The following is a 14,073-nucleotide window of genomic DNA, read 5'->3' on the forward strand; positions in this document are numbered from 1 at the left end:
GTGCAGAGTCCAAAGCAGAAACATGTAAAGATATCACTGTGACAGAGAAGAGAAAGTAAGGTGGAATTGTAATAGGAGTAGGAGCATATCGTAGAAGGGCTATTTCTGCATTAATAGAACTTTTATCTGAGCAAAACTGGGAACCACTGAGCAATTCTGAGGAATGTTATGATCAGACTTAATTTTTCAAAGTATCTTACTGACTGCTACATTGCGAGGAGAATGTAGGGGAGGAGGTGGAAGTTGGGATATCAGATTCTTGCAGGAATTCAGGCTAGAAATAAAGTGGCTCAGATCACGTGAGCAGATTTGAAGGTGGTAGGAAATGAATGGTGGGATTCTGGGTATATTTTGAATCTAACAGGGGTTGTTGATGGATTGATTGGATATGCAGGATGAGACACTGAGAGGAGTCAAGGAATTGGTATGAACAAATGGAAGGATTGGATGGGGAAGATGGAGGATGGAATAGAGTTTGAGAAAAAGATCTAGAGTTCAGCTTTAGTTGTGTTAAGTTTGAGATACCCATTAGACTTGCTATGAAGAGATGTTTGGTTAGGTAACAAGAGTCTGAAGTTCAGGAGAGGTCTGATCTCCGTGTATAAATGTGGGAGTCAGGGACACCTGGGTGGCTCAGTTCGTTCAACTTCTGACTTCAACTCAGATCATGATCTTCAAGTTCGGGAGTTACAGCCCCGGGTCCTGCTCTGCTGACAGCTCAGAGCCTTGAGCCTGCTTCAGATTTTGTTTCCCTCTCTCTCTCTGCCCCTTCCCCGCTTGCACTCTGTCTCTCCCTGTCTCTCTCTCCAAAATAAATAAACATTAAAAAATATATGTATAAATGTGGGAGTCATTGGAATAGAGGTAATATTTAAAACTGATACACTAATGGTATCTCTAAACGATAGAGCAAGCATTACTAAGAAATGAGCCCTGGTACTTTGAAACCTTATATGGGCAGGGAAATGAGAAAGAACCAGTATGATTTAGGCTGAGCAAGAGTGAAAACTGAGATAAGATAGAAACCATGAGGTGTGGTATTCTAGAGTCTAAGTGAAAAACATGATTTAATGAGGAGGGAATGATTTATGGATAGGTCCAGTAAGATGAAGTCTGAGAATTCCTACCTGCTCTCTTCCTTTTATTTCCAAATCAGGGCCTTTGGGTGTGTTTCTTGTGTGGTTATTGTGTATTCTTTATGTCTCAGCTTTGATGTATGTATCTTTTAGAAAGCCTTCCAAACCTCCTGAGTTTTTGTTATATGCTCCCTTAACACCTACTTTCCCTATAGTACTTCAAAACTACAGCTATTTATTACTGTGTATCCAGAACCTTGTGCAGTGTCTGCTCCATGTAAACATCCAAATATATTTTTGTTGAATGCATGAAGGAATGAAATTCAGGAATAAAATTTATTAGATGATTACTTATTTTTTAACTGTAATTGTTTTGACAGTTTAAAATTTATATTTTCACTGTGGTTTAGTTCTGAAGCTGAGGAGGTACATTCCTGTGTTAAAAAGAAAGCAACGACCCAGATACATTTTACCTCTGTCACAAGCTACATGATCTTGGAGTTTTATCTTTATGGACCTCATTATCCAAAACTTTGAGATCCATTGGTATGTGTTAAGCCAGAGTGTTTCCCCCATTTTTTAAAGTTAAACTTTGTATTTTGAAATTATTGTAAATTTGTTTACTGTTGTGAGAAATAATGCAAAAAGATCCTGCATATGCTTGCTCAGTTTTCCTCAATGGTAACAGCTTACAAAACTACAGTATATATCACAACCAGGCTATTGCCATATCAAGAAAAAGAACAATTGCATCCCACAGGGATACCTCATGTTGCCTTATAGCATCCATCACTTTCCACCTTCACCCCTGGCAACTACTAATCTGTTCTCTATTTTTATAATTTTGACGTTGCAGTAATGTTATAGAAATGGAATCAACAACTGTGTAACCTTTGAAGTTTGGCTTTTTTTTTTTTTTTTTTTTTTTTTTTTTACCTCAGCATAATTCTCTGGAGATTCATCCAGATTGTTGTGTATATCATTTGTGCCTCTTTATTGCTGAGTAGTGTTCCATGATTTGGATGTACCACAGTTTGACCATTCACCCACTGAAGTATGTCTGAGTTCTTATTAGTTTTTGGCTGTTGTGAATAAAACTGTAAATATTCATGAATAGTGCTTTTTTAAATTTTTTTATTTTTTTTAGACAGAAGTTTTGATTTCTCTAGGATAAATGCCCGGGAGTACCATTGCTGAGTCAGATGGCAGTTGGATATTTAGTTATTTAAGAAATTGTCAAAATGTTTTTCCCAGTGATTGTATACCCCATCTTCCTAAAAGCATACATCAAGATAGGATTTGGAGTTCTTTTTGGTTTATTTGTTTGCTTTCTGGCTGTGTTTTATTTATTTATTTTTAATGTTTATTTATTTTGAGAGAGAGAGAGAGAGAAAGACAATCCTAAGCAGACTCTGGACCATCATTGTAGAGCCCAACACGTGGCTCGATCTCATGAACCATAAGAACATGACCTGGGCCAAAATCAGGAATTGGACACTTAACCGACTGAGCCACCCAAAATCCCCATGATTTTTTAATGTGTGTAAATTCTTTGGATGAAGATTTACTTCTGTTTAGGCTTTGTAGCCATACAAGCTTGCATTTGAATCCTGGCTTTCTTATCCAATGTCATAGTTTCCTCATTAGTGAAGAAGAATATAGTACTTGTCATATAGTTCTCAGGATTAAATTAGCCAGTATATGTTCAAGTTCTTGACACAAAGAAGACACTATTATATGATAGGCATCCCCAAAAAACATCAGTTCATCCCCCACCTTTGGAACTAATAACTGGGCCTGTTTTTGCTGATGTTCGTGTTGTTTCAGTGACCTGTCATATCATCTGAAAAGAGTTTATATTATAATTAGTTCCAATCTATTAACAGGGTTATCACTTCTTTGTTTTATGTGTTGTTTCATTTTACTAAAAAATGTCTTACAGTTTTTCTGCTCACAGGTCTTACACTTATTTTTATTAGATTCATTTCTAAAATGTGTAGTTTTTGATACTCTTGAGAATGGTATCAGTTTAAAATTTTATTTTCTTTTTGCCTGTGTAGAGGAAAATGACTGTGTATATTGATTATGTATTCATCAACCTTACTAAATTTGCTTACAACTCTACCAATTATGTATAAATTATTTTAATTCTATGCACATAATCCTGCTCTGTCATCTGTTAGATATTTATTTTTTATTTAATATATATTTTTAATGTTTTTTATTTTTGAGAGAGAGAGAGAGACAGAGTGCAAGTGGGGGAGGGGCAGAGAGAGAGAGGAAGGCACAGAATACAAAGTAGGCTTCAGGCTCTAAGCTGTCAGCACAGAGCCCCATGCAGGGCTTGAACTCATGAACTGCGAGATCATGACCTCCAAAGTCAGACGCTTAACCAACTGAGCCACCCAGGCTCACCACTAGGTTGCTTTTTTGTTTTGTGGATGATTTCCTTCCCTGTGCAAAAGCTTTTGATTTTGGTGTAGTCCCAATAGTTTATTTTTGCTTTTTTCCCCCTTGCCTGAGGAGACGTATCTAGAAAAATGTTACAAAGGCCAAAGTCAAATTACTGCCTCTAGGAGGCATAAACTCCTCTAGGGGTTTTATGGTTTCGTGTCTCACATTTAGGTCTTTAATCCATTTTGAGGTTTTTGATTGTTTTTTTGGATGATGTGAGAAAGGGTTTCATTTTTTTGCATGTAGCTGTCCAGAATTCCCAGCACCATTCCTTGAAGAGACTGTTTTTTCCTTATTGTATATTCTTCCCTCCTTTGTCATAGATTAGTTGACGAGGTAAGCATGGGTTTATTTCTGGGCTCTCTATTATGTTGTGTTATCTCTGGGTCTATCTTTCTGCCAGTGCCACACTGTTTTGATTTCTTTTTTTTTTTTTAATTTTTTTTTTTTTCCAACGTTTTTACTTTATTTTTGGGACAGAGAGAGACAGAGCATGAATGGGGGAGGGGCAGAGAGAGAGGGAGACACAGAATCGGAAACAGGCTCCAGGCTCCGAGCCATCAGCCCAGAGCCTGACGGGGGGCTCGAACTCACGGACCGCGAGATCGTGACCTGGCTGAAGTCGGACGCTTAACCGACTGCGCCACCCAGGCGCCCCCACACTGTTTTGATTTCTATAGCTTTGTAGTATATCTTGAAATATATGACCATGATATCTCCAGCTTTGTTCTTTCTTAAGATTGCTTTGGTTGTTCAGGGTCTTTGTGGGTCCATACAATTTTTAGGATTATTTATTGGAATTCTGTGAAAAATGCTATTGGTATTTTCATAGGGATTGCATTGCATCTGTAGACTGCTTTGGGCAGGGGGGACATTTTAACAGTATTCTTCCAGTGCATAATCGTGGAATATCTTCCCGTTTGTTTCTGTCATCTTCAGTTTCTTCATCAATATTTTATAGTTTTCAGAGTAAGTCTTTCACCTCTGTGTTAAGTTTATTTCTAGGTATTCTTTTTGCTGCAGCTATAAATGAATTTATTTTCTCTTTTTGCTACTTTGTTATTAGTATATAGAAATGCAGCTGGTGTATGTTTACTAATTTTGTATCCTTCAACTTTACTGATTTCATGTATTACTTTTAGTAGTTTTATGTCAAATCTTTAGAGTTTTCTGTGTCTAGTATCACACCATCTGCAAAAAGTCAAAACTACTATCTTAGCAATTTGGATACCTTTTATTTCTTTTTTTTGTCTGATTGCTGTGGCTAGGATTTCCAATACTGGGTTGATTAAAAGTGGACATTCTTGTCTTGTTCCTGGTCTTAGAGGAAAAGCTCTTAGTGTTTCACCATTGAGTATGATATCAGCTCTGGGTTTTTCATAAATAGCATTTATTATGTTTAGATATGTTCCCTATAAACCTAGTTTGAGAGGTTTTTTCAAAATATATCATGAACAGATGTTGAATTTTGCCAAATCCTTTTTTTTGCATCTATTGAGATGATCATATGATTTTTATCCTTAATTTTGTTGCTTGTGGCATATCATGTTGATTGATTTTCTAATATTGAGCCATTGTGTCCTTGGAATAAATCCTACTTGATCATGGTGAGTGATCTTTTTAATGTATTGTTGAATATAGTTTGATGATATTTTCTTGAAGATTTTTAATGTATTGTTGAATGTAGTTTGCTGATATTTTCTTGAAGATCCTATGTTCAGAGATGTTGGCCTGTAGGTTTCTTTTTTTGGTAGTTTCTTTGGTATCAGAGTAATCCTGGCCTAATAGAATGTAAGTTTTTTTTCCCTCTTCTATTTTTTGGACTAGTTTGAGGATAATAGGTATTTACATTTTTTTTTATTGTTTTTTAAAAGTTTATTTATTTTGAGAAAGACAGCACACAAGAGGGGCAGCAAGACAGGGAGAGAGAATCCCAAGTAGGCTCCTCACTGTCAGCTCAATGTCTGACATAGGGCTCAAACTCACAAACTGTGAGGTCATGACCTGAGCTGAAACCAAGAGTTGGACGCTCAGCCAATTGAGTCACCAAGGTACCCCAACAATAGGTATTAATTCTTCTTTAAATGTTTGGTAGAATTTGCCTGTGAAGCCATTTGGTGCTGGACTTTGGTTTGTCAGGAGTTTTTGGATTACCGATTTAATTTTCTTTTTTTTTTTTTAATTTTAACTAATTTATTTTTAGCACTTATGTGTTTTATTTATTGAGAGACAGAATGCAAGCAGGGGAGAGACAGAGAGAGGGAGACACAGAATCTGTGGCAGAATCCAGGCTCTGAGCTGTCAGCACAAAGCCTGATGTGGGGCTCAAACCCACAAACCATGAGATCATGACTGAAGTCAGATGCTTAACTGACTGAGCCACCCAGGTGCCTCACCAATTTAATTTTCTTATTAGTAATTAGTCTGTTCAGATTTTTCTATTTCTTCCTGATTCAGTTTTGGAAGATTGTGTTTCTAGGAGTTTATCCATTTCTTGTAGGCTGTCCCCTTTGTTGGCATATAATTTTTTGTCGTATTGTCTTACAATTCTTTATTGTTCTGTGGTGTTGAATGTTACTTCTCCTTCATTTCTAATTTTATTTTCTCCTGTTTGAGTTTTGTTTTTGTTTTTTGAGGAGTCTGGCTAAAAGTTTTATCAATTTTGTTAATCTTTCCTACAAGCCAGCTCCTTGTTTCATTGATCTTTCCTATTCTTTTTGTTTTGCTTTGCTTTTAGTCTCTATTTCATTTATTTCTGTCCTGATCTTTATTATTTCTTCTGCTGTGGGCTTTGTTCTTCTTTTTCTAGTTCCTTTAGTTGTAAAGTTAGATTGCTTAGTTAAGATTTATCTTGATTCTTGAGATAGGTCTGTATCACTAAAACTTTTCCTCTTTTTCATTTTCATTTGTTTCCATGTGTTTTTCTAAAGTTTATTTTATTTTTATTATTTTTGATATAGAGTGAACTGGGGAGAGGGGCAGAGAGAGAATCTTAAGCAGGCTCCACACAGTGCCCAACGCAGGGCTCCATCTCATGACCCTGGGGTCATGACCTGAGATGAAATCAATAGTTGGATGCTCAACTGACTGAGCCACCCAGGCGCCCCTTCATGTGTTTTTCAGTTTCCTTTTTGATTTCTTTGTTGACCCGTTGACATGTCTTCGCTTCCACATATTTGTGTTTTTTCCAGTTTTTTCTTGTGATTGATTTCTAGTTTCATAATATTGTGGTCATAAAAGATGCATGATATGATTTCAGTCTTCTGAAATTTATTGAAGCTTACTTTGTGGCCTAAGATGTGATCTATCCTGGAGAATGCTCCTTGTGCATTTGAAAAGAATGTGTATTTTGCTGTCTTGTGACCAGATGTTCTATATATATGTTAGGTCCTTCTTGTCTAATGTGTCATTCAAAGGTGGTGTTTCCTGGGTGCCTGGGTGGCTCAGTCGGTTAAGTGTCCAACTTTGGTTCAGTTCATGATCTTACAATTCATGGGTTCGAGCCCTGCATTGGGCTTTTTGCTGATAGCTCGGAGCCTGGAGCCTGCTTCAGATTTTGTGTCTCTCTCTGCCCCTATCCTGCTTGTGCTCTGTGTTTCTTTCTCTCTCTCAAAAATAAATAAACCTTAAAAAAAATTTAGAAAAAAGGTGGTGTTTTCTTTATTGGTTCTGCCTGGATGAATATCCTTTGATATAACTGAGGTGTTAAAGTCTCCTACTATTATTGTATTACTGCAATTTCTCCCTTTGTCTCTATTAACATTTGTGTTTTGTGTTTTGGTGATTCACCATTGGGTACATAGATATTTACAATTCTTATATCCCCTTGTTGAATTATCTTCTTTATCGTTATATAGTGTCTTTGTCTTTCATTACATTGTTAGTTTTAAACTCTGTTTTGTCTGATACAGGTATTGCTACCTTGGCTTTTTTCTCCCTTCCATTTTCATGGAATATCTTTTTCCTTCCTTTAGTTTTCAGTTTTTGTGCCTTTTTGAGTCTGAAGGGAGTCTCTTGTAGGCAATATGTAGATGTGTGTGTGTGTGTGTGTGTGTGTGTGTGTGTGAAATTTTTCTGTTCCCCATATCTTTTTGATTGGATCATTTAGTCCATTCACATTTAAAGTTAATTATTGATAGATGTGTGTCTTGCCATTTTGTTAATTGTGTTTAGTTGTTTTTGTTAGTATTTTTTTTTCTTTTGCTTTCTTTCCTAGTTATTAATTACTTTCTGTAGTATTATGCTTGGCTTTCTTTTTATTGTTTGTGTGTTATAGGTGTTGTGTTTCTGGTTACCATGAGGTTCATATATGGTGTCCTAATTATATATCAGGCTGTATTAAGTTGATGGTCACTTAAGTCTGAACACATTGGAAGTTCTGAAAGAACTTTTTTTACTCATGCCTTCCATACTTTATTTATATGATGTCATTTATTACCTATTTTTATTTGTAATTTTCGTACTTTTAATTACGAGCCTCTCTTTTCCACTTAAAGAATTCCCTTTAAGATTTCTTGTAAGGCTGCTTTAGTGGTAATACCCTTCTTTAACATTTGTTATTCTGGGAAATCTATCTTTCCATCAATTCTGAATGAAAATTATGACAGGTAGCCTATTTTTGTTTTTGTTTTTTTTTCCTTTCAGCACTTTGAATGTATCATACCACTCATTTCTGACCCACAAAGGTTCTGCTGAGAAATCGGCTGATGGCCTTATGGTGTTTCCCCTATATGTAACTTTTTACTTCTTTCTTACTGATTTAAAAATGTTTTCTTTATATTTAACCTTTGGCATATTAATTATTATGTATTACAGTGTGCACCTTCTTGGGCCATCTTTTTTGGAATTCTCTATGCTTCATGAACCTGGATGTCTGTTCTTCCATAGGCTAGGGAATTTTTCATCTATTCTTTTTTAAATAAGTTCTATGCCTTTTTCTCTCTTTTCCTTCTAGTACCTGTATAATGTGAATGTTCGTTTGGTCTTGTATAAGAGATCCCCTGACCTATCCTTATTTATTAATATTATTATAATTATATTTTTTGTTTAGCACAGGTTCTTTCATTACACAGATCACAAATCTGTTCTTCTACATCTTCTAATGTATTGTTGATTCCCTCTAGTGTAATTTCCATTTCACTTACTGTATTTCTCAACTCTGATTATTCTTTTATATTTTCTGTTTGTCAAAATTCTCACTAAGTTTTTCCATTCTTCTTTTCTGTCCAACAAGCATTTTTATGATCGTTACTTGAATCCTTTATCAAGCATATTGCTTATCTGTTTCATTTAGTTCTTTTTCTGAGGTTTTGTTTTGTTTTTTCATTTGAAGGATGTTCCTCTGTCTCCTTATTTTCTTCACTTGTTTCTATGAATTAGGTGGAACAGCTAATTCTCCTAAATTTTAAGCAATGGTCTTGTATATAATCATCCCCTGTGTAGACTGTGTGTGCCTAGTGACTTTGGTTGGATGGCTGGGATGTCTGGGGCACTCTGTATTGGGGCCGACATGATATGATGACCTCAGCTGAAGTGGGCATATGTCGGGGTGGTCTCAGGACTCTTTGTCTCAAGGCACCCTGGCAGGACAGCTAAAGGTGAAGTGTATGTTAGCCAGAGTGTCCTGGGACTGTGTAGAGGATGCCTTGGTAGGAGAGCTAAAGCTGAAGTGGATGTGGGTCAGTACAGTCCATGGGTTCTCTACACAGAGGGCACTCTGGCAGGATAGCTGAAGCTGAAGTGGGTGGAAACCACCACAGTGTCCCAGGACTTGCTGCATAGAGTGCACCCTGCTGGGGCAGCCAGAGCTAAGGCAGGGTCCAAGCCACGGTGTCCCATTGTGCTGCATGCAGGGGTACCCTGGCATGATAGCTGTAGCTGAAGTGCACACAGGCTGGGGCATTTCCCAGGGGTCTCCACATAGGAGGGAGGTGGTTGAAGCTGGAGTGGATGCAAATCAGTATGTCTTGGGATGCTCAGCACCGAGGATTCCCAGGTAGGGTTGACAGGAGCTGAGGCTTGTAGAGGCTAGAGTGTCCTGGTGTGCTTATGCAGGGGCTGCCCTGGCAAGGTGGCTGGAACCTTGGCAGGGTGGGGACAGTGGTTTCCTGAGGTGTTCCACTAGTGCCTTTGGCAGGTGTTTAAAACTGATATGGGCATGGGCTGGGGATTCCTGGGACACTCTATGGAGGGGGGCACCTTGGATGGGTGGCTGGAGCCTTAAGTAGGTGTGAGCCAGGAGGTCTTAGAGCACTGTGCCCTGGGGTGCCCTAGCAAGCTTCCTGGAGCCAAAGTGGTGCAGGCCCGGAATGCACTGGGGTGCTTTATGCGTGTATCACCTTGACAGTATGGCTGGAGTTGTAAACAAGTGGTGACATGGATTGTCCTTGTGTATGCTGCTCTGAGGCTGTTTTGGTGGGATGGCTGGGGCTGGTGTGGGCTAGGGGCCCATAGCTCACTGAAGGAATAGGCCACCTAAGGTGCCCACACCCTACTCCCATCCGCACCATCAGGGTGGAAACTGAATGTAAACTGATGCTGTCCAACCTCTCCAACCTGGAGAGTTCCAGCAGTTCCCTTGCTGTTTGATGGAGTTGTATGGCTGGATATTTTATATACTAGCTTCTCTTTCAAACCCTGATATTTTCTTCTGTGATCCAGGGCATCCCAGGCTGGTATGGGTCAGGGACGCGGTGCTTGCTGATGTGGTAGGCCGGCTCTGGCACCTGAACCCTGCTCCTATTGCACTCTCAAGGCGGAGGATGTGCATAAATGTTGGGCTTGCCAGAATCTCCCACTTGAAGGTAGTTGCAGTAGCTCACCGCCATTCAGCAGGATTCCGTTGGGCTGGTTCCTGTATATTCTAGTTGCCCTTTTAAACCATGGCTTTTTTTTTTTTTTTCCTCCGTGCCCTAGGGTAGATGAATCTGCTCAAGGTCAGTCCATCCCTTATGCAGTTGGCAGCATCAGAGGTGGGGTTTCCTTTGTTAGCATGTCTTCATTGGCTTATCTTTTGTTTTGTAGAAGTTGTTCAGACAGCCCTCAGTTCTTCTTCAGGAGGAATTATTCTGTACATAGGCATAGAATTGGTGTGTTCATGGAGAAGGTGGGTTTAGGGTTTTCCCATGTTGCTGTCTTGGACTGGAACGAAATTTTTGATTTTTTTTATTTCTCCTTTCCCCTTTTTTTTTTTTTTTTAATTCAAGTGAGGTGATTTACACTGTTAAATAAAATTGGCAATAATAGATATATTTATGTCTTTTCTGATCTTGCAGGGAAAGGTTTCAACATTTTACCTTAAGTCTGATGTTTGCTGAAGGTTTTTGGTAAAAACTTGTATCATATGAAGTAAGTTCTCCTATTTTTCCTATGTTAGGTACCTTTTGTTCTAAATGAATTTTGAATTTTATCAGATGCTTTTTTCCCTACTGTTGAGATGACTGTGCAACTTCTTTGTCATTTTTGAGAATTACAGTGATTGAGCTTTTTTCACAGTGCATTTTTTAACAGCTTAATTGAGATATAATTCTCATACTGTAAAATTCACTCGTTTTGCAATTCTGTGAGTTTTGATATATTCATAGAGTTTGGGAACCATCATCACAATCTAATTTTAGAACAGTTTCATCACTCTAAAAAGAAACCCAGTGCTTATTAGCGGTTGCTCTCTGTTCTCTGCCACCATACTCTTCCCACCCACTGTCCAGACTCTAGACTTAGGCAGCTACTCATTTACTTTCTATCTGAAGGTATTTGCCTACTCTGGACCTTGACTTCTGTCCCTGAGTTTAATATTTTCAGGGTTCATTCATGTTATAGCATGTATCAGGATTTCATTGATTTTATTGTCAATGATTTCATTGATTTTATACTCCATTGTATGGATATACTACATTTTCTTTATCATGTCATCAGTTTATGGACATTTTGTTTGTTTCTCTTTTTTTTTTTTTCCAACGTTTTTTATTTATTTTTGGACAGAGAGAGACAGAGCATGAACGGGGGAGGGGCAGAGAGAGAGGGAGACACAGAATCGGAAACAGGCTCCAGGCTCCGAGCCATCAGCCCAGAGCCTGACGCGGGGCTCGAACTCACGGACCGCGAGATCGTGACCTGGCTGAAGTCGGACGCTTAACCGACTGCGCCACCCAGGCGCCCCTGTTTGTTTCTCTTTTTAACTACTATGAATAATTCTACTATGAACATTTTTATGCAAGTTTTTGTGTGCTTGTATGTTTTACATTTGTTTTGGGTGTATACCTAGAAGTAGAATTTCCAGGTCTTATCTTTTTTTTTTATTTTGCCATCCTAATGAGTGTGAAGCATCTCATTTTGGTTTTGATTTGCAGTTTCCTTACTACTAATGATGTTGAACATTTTTTTGTGTGTGCTTATTGGCCATTTATGTACATTATTTGGAGAAATGTCTATTCAGATATTTGCCCATTTTTAGATAGGGTTATCTTCCTTATATATTCTGGGTATCCATTTTTGTCAGATATAATTTGAAAATATTTTCTACCCTTCTTTGGGTTGTCTTCACTTCCTTGATGGTGTTATTTACAGCTGTAAAGGTTTTAATTTTGGTGAAGTCCAGTTTATTTTTTGCTGTTGTTGCTTTTATTTTTGGCTTTGTATTTAAGAAATCATCACATAACCCAAGGGCATGAAGATTTACTCTTCTGCTTTTTTTTTTTTTTTTTTTTTTTTTTTTTTTTTTTTTTTAAGAGTTTTACCATTCTGGCTACTACATTTTAGTTTTTGGTCCATTTTGACTGTTCTTTTCCTGTTGAAGTATTTTGGCACCCCGTGAAAAATCAACTAACCCTGAATGTAAGAGTTTATTTCTGGAATCTCAAATCTGTTCCACTGATCTGTCTGTCATCAATCTAGTACTACACTGTCTTTGGTAGCTTTGTGGTATGTTTTACAAGCAGGAAGTATAAGCTGTCTAACTTCATTCTTTTTCAAGATTATTTGCGGTTTGATTGAGTTTTAAAAGTTTAACTAGCATTGCATTCCTAAAATAAGCCCATTTTGTTTATTTTTTAAAAGTTTGTTTATTTTGAGTCAGGGGACAGAGGGATAGGGAGAGAGAGAATACTGGCAGGCTCCAAGCTCAGTCAGCATGGAACCAGACCCAGGACTCAATCTCATGAACAGTAAGATCATGACCTGAGCCAAAATCCAGTCTGATGTTCAACTGACTGAGCCACCCAGGTGCCTAAAATAAGCCCATTTTAAATGTCTTAATATTTTAGGCTTTTAATTTATTGCTGTCTTGGTTTACTAATATGTTGTTTACCCATGAATAAGGGAAAATGGCTTATATACATATTTTTTTGTATTGTGTTTGTCAGATCAACGTGGTGTCTCTCCCGATTGAATGGGGGCTCTTCTTATATGTGAGGTGACAGTAGGGGAGAGGCTGGTGGTGTGGGCAGTGAAAGAATTCACCTGAGGCTGAACAAAGTAGATAGAAGTTTATTGAATACACTGCAAGGGAGCAGTGGGCAGAATGGCAGAAGAGAGATTGTCTGCAGTGAGGCAGTTTTTAATGGTAGAAGGTGAAGAGGTATGGGAACATATGGAATTTTCCCTTGTTTTGGTAACTGTGCCTGCGTGTAAGTAGCCCATTGGTCATTTAAGGCTTATGGATATTTTGAGGTGATGATTTTACTGTTGATTATCTCAATAGCTTTATCTTCTACCATTCTCTACTTTGGTTCAGCCACATCGGCCTCCTTTCTGTTTCTAAAATCACTCAGCCCTTTCTCAGCGTGGAGGCTTTCCATTGATCCTGTCTGTGTGAAGTGCTCTTCTCTCAATTTTGAACTTGGTTGGCTCTTTTACCCCCTTCACACTATAGACTAAGCTCATCCTAGGAGAGTCCTTACCTGGTCAGCCTACCTAAAGCGGTCATTACTCTCTTAAGTTCCTTCATATTATTTGTACTTATTTATTTGTAATTATTTATTTATTTTTAGTCTCCCCCTCAAAAATGTAAGCTTTGTGAGAGTGGTCTTTGCTTCTCTGGATTCTGGCAGATTATAACTATTTGTTATTAGTAAATATTTGTTGAATTCTTGAGATTCTTAAACATTGGATACAGAAGTTGATGACTTCTTTTGGGTGGGGTGTAAAGTTTTATAAATCTGCAAGTAATTGAGAGAAAAGCAAATTTACTTTGAAGATGGAGTGACATTCTGTATAAACATAACAATTGGGACGCCTGGGTGGCTCAGTCAGTTAGGCGTCTGACTGTGGCTCAGGTCATGATCTCACGGTCTGTGAGTTCGAGCCCTGTGTTGAGCTGTGTGTTGACAGCTCGGAGCCTGAAGCCTGCTTTGGATTCTTCATCTCCTTCTCTCTCTGCCCCTCCTCCGCTCACGTTCTCTCTCTGTCTCCCAAAAATAAATAAAAAATGTTAAAAACCTTATTTTAAAAATACAGAATATATAACCATGTAAGCAATCTAAATACAAAATATTATTAGAGAAGTTTTCTAGTTTAGTGACTTAGTAAGACTTTTTCTTGCATAGAT

At 38.0% G+C, this 14,073-nt stretch overlaps 1 protein-coding gene across 3 annotated transcripts in view; it reads left to right on the forward strand.

Annotated features, from left to right (window-relative positions):
• Window positions 1-14,073, forward strand: part of ZRANB3 (zinc finger RANBP2-type containing 3) — a 308,537-nt gene that overhangs the window by 6,761 nt on the left and 287,703 nt on the right. Inside the window, exon 2 of one of the 3 annotated variants that reach the window (XM_058715457.1) lies at window positions 10,554-10,635. The exons of the other annotated variants lie outside the window; for them this stretch is intronic. The gene's annotated coding sequence lies outside the window, so the exon portion shown is untranslated. The remainder of the gene's footprint in view (window positions 1-10,553; window positions 10,636-14,073) is intronic. 3 annotated transcript variants of the gene reach the window in all.

This window comes from Neofelis nebulosa, chromosome 2, assembly GCF_028018385.1.
Source record: "Neofelis nebulosa isolate mNeoNeb1 chromosome 2, mNeoNeb1.pri, whole genome shotgun sequence".
Taxonomy (NCBI): domain Eukaryota; kingdom Metazoa; phylum Chordata; class Mammalia; order Carnivora; family Felidae; genus Neofelis; species Neofelis nebulosa.